General features: G+C 41.5%; 1 pseudogene; it reads left to right on the forward strand.

Annotated features, from left to right (window-relative positions):
* Positions 1–446: 446 nt before the first annotated feature.
* Positions 447–1452, forward strand: LOC147450053 (plastocyanin pseudogene; annotated as a pseudogene).
* The last annotated feature ends 1486 nt before the right edge of the window (positions 1453–2938 follow it).

Consider the following 2938-nt stretch of genomic DNA (forward strand, 5'->3'; position numbering starts at 1 on the left):
TTGAAAACGGCACGATATTAAGTTGAGACACATTTTTCCCAAACACTGCATGGATGGGATGTTTTCAACATTGTATCTTCCAGCACCGACATTAGCACCAATACATGGCCTATTTTCAAAATGTGCCAGCTTAAAACTGCTTTACTGCCACTCCCTGTTTCTTGCCTATAATACCACTATTTCTGCAACTCCCTGTTTCTTGCCTATAATCCTCAATGAAGTTGGTAAGGGTGAATTGACAGAAAGATAGTTGGAATAAAAGGCAATGCCATCGTCTCTTATTTCCCTCGTCTCTTTGTTTTTGTACTCTAGGAATTAGGGTTAAAAATTTTGAAGTATAAGGTTCGGCTTCACCAAAAGATGCTTGACATCCTATCCCACAATATATATTGGGCTTCAATAGACAATGTTGTAACTGGTAATTTTCATGACAAAAGGGCTACTGGTTTCAAATTTTTAATTTTAGAGAGATAACATGGTGGCATGCTTATGACTCTGATACGCCATGGCTTTGCAAATAGTCGCCAAGCCCTCTCTTGAAACCCTTCGCCTGTCTATGCCATACCGCAGCACGCGGATTGCGTCAACATTCAGATCCCTCTCCTTTACGATTCGAGCTTCATCATGTGTAAGCTCATCACGGAGCTCCCTCACTGCTTCTCAAAGCTTTAATGGCGTCCTTCTTTCCCTCACAGCCTCTGTGGCCATCGCTTTATCGGCTCCCTCAGAGGCCACGATCGCCTCTGCAGCGACCATCAAGATGGGTGCTGACGAGGGCTCCCTGGTGTTTGTCCCATCATCCATTTCGATACCCGCAGGTGAGAAGGTCATCTTCCTCAACAACAAGAGCTTCCCCCACAATGTCATCTTTGAGAGGGATGGAGTTCCTGAGGGAGTGCAAGTGGAGCTCATTTCGCATGATGATTACATGAATGAACAGGGAGAGCAGTTTGTTGTAACCCTCAAGGAGAAAGGTACTTACAGGTTCTTCTGTGAGCCCCATCGTGCAGCGGGTATGTTTGGGGAGATTACTGTCACATAAGCTGGACCTTTGTAGCAATTGTAAGGAGCAGAAGGGGAAGCCATGTCTGTGAGGTAAGGTATGCATGGCTTTCTAGCTAATAACCTCATGTGAGATGATATGCATACAGCAGGCCCCTTTTCTCAAGCTTGATGCTTGGAAGTTGACATACAATCGCTTCATTGCGTGATTTCACAACATATATATCCTTTGTTCATACATGCAGAGGCATGTCCAGGCTTGATGGCGAGCAGTGCTTTGAGAAATATTTTTTTCCGAACCATTTAACATTATTCTCTTGATTTTGGGTGGAGATATGTCCCTTTCCTCTTGCTCTGAATGAACATTACTGATTTCTCAAGCAGCACGATTGTAAGCTGATGATGGTGAGCCATCTCTATCAAAGCAAAGCATGTTGAACTTTGGTGAGACATCTGTCTCCATCGTGCTTATAACCATCCATTCAAGAATGTGTCCCTTATGGGTTGAGAGTTTATGGGATTCTACTTGAAAGTAGGAAAGCACGTGTGTTCGTTTCGTCATGCTATACAAGAACAGTCCTCGTTGTGTCCCTTGGCGGCTCGAGAGTTGATGTGATTCTACTTGAAGGTTGATGTGGCTTAAGATTTATTGCTTTAGATTGGCAGTGAACTTTTGGAAGCTTGATATTTACACGCGATTCTGGAACCTCAGAGTGACATCATATGGCGATGTTACTCTGCAATGTTCGCTTAAATTTAAGCAATGGTGGGGGTGCATGTGCACTGAAGTTCTAATGGGGGAAGAGACGCGCTTATTTTATAGTGTTTTTTGGATTTTTAGATATTTTTCTTTTATTGGGGGACTCCTCTCTATAAATGAAATGCTTTGCACAAAAGCCTTGCTACCAATTTTGGTAGTATGTTTTTATTTGATTGCCTAATTTTGATTTTATAAGGCCAAGTTTATTCCGTACTTATATTCCATATTAACATGTATTGTTGTTTGAAAGCGGACTTCCCCTCTTTACTCCCTTTTTGTAATAAGAATTCTGATTTATTTGTCTCGTTTTGCTCTAAGATCTTTCTTTCTTGGCCGGGCCTTGAATAATGATTAGGAGCACAAATGTAAAATGCATTCTGATCATTATTTAAGGAGATCACAACTATGTTTATGATGTTGTTCGACTTGAACTCCTTGCAAGGCACATCCAGGGTTTGCTCGAGGCGTTTTGCCCATTTTTGTATTTATTCCCAGTTTTGTGGATCTTTTGTGCTGGTCTTTTTTGAACCAAAAGTGGAGTATTATGTGCTATAGGGGGGGAATGAACTTGGTTGATTAGCTCTAGTTTCCATTTAAGCTTGAAACCTTCCAAAGTGGTTGGAGGCTGTCGTTTTTCTCTCTTTAACCTTGGCACTTGTGATGATCCTATTCCCTTTACTGATGTCAATAAATTGTGGCATGTAGTGGAGGTGACGGTTCCTTGCATGTTCCTTTTGCACAATTTTTTGCATCTGGTTCTTCATATTGGCAACCTTGAAATTTTCTCTTGTTGGTTCAGAAGTAGTCACTTCACTAGGGAGTTGCTAGTTACTTGTTATTACCATGAGGCCTTGTGAACTGGAGGGTGGTAAAGGTGTAGACGTGGGTTGTCTTATTGTTGGTCTGTCTGATTTCGGCCTATGTGCACTAGGCTTGGATTTTTAAGAATTCTTCTTTGCACCCCTCTTTAGGATAATCTAGTGGATGCTAATGGTTGTGGAAATTCTACTACTCAATTGAGGATGTTAGGTGGGTTGTCCAAGTATTATTAGATTTATTGGACATCTTGTGTGGACAACATCGAAAGTCGGCCGTTTTGCTTATCTAAAGTTGGTGCTTTAGCTCTTTGATGTCTAAAATTGTTTTATGTATCAGTTATCGAACATGCTAATTGTC

Source organism: Adiantum capillus-veneris, chromosome 9 (assembly GCF_014529385.1).
Source record: "Adiantum capillus-veneris isolate H3 chromosome 9, ASM1452938v2, whole genome shotgun sequence".
In the NCBI taxonomy this organism is placed as follows: Eukaryota; Viridiplantae; Streptophyta; class Polypodiopsida; order Polypodiales; family Pteridaceae; genus Adiantum; species Adiantum capillus-veneris.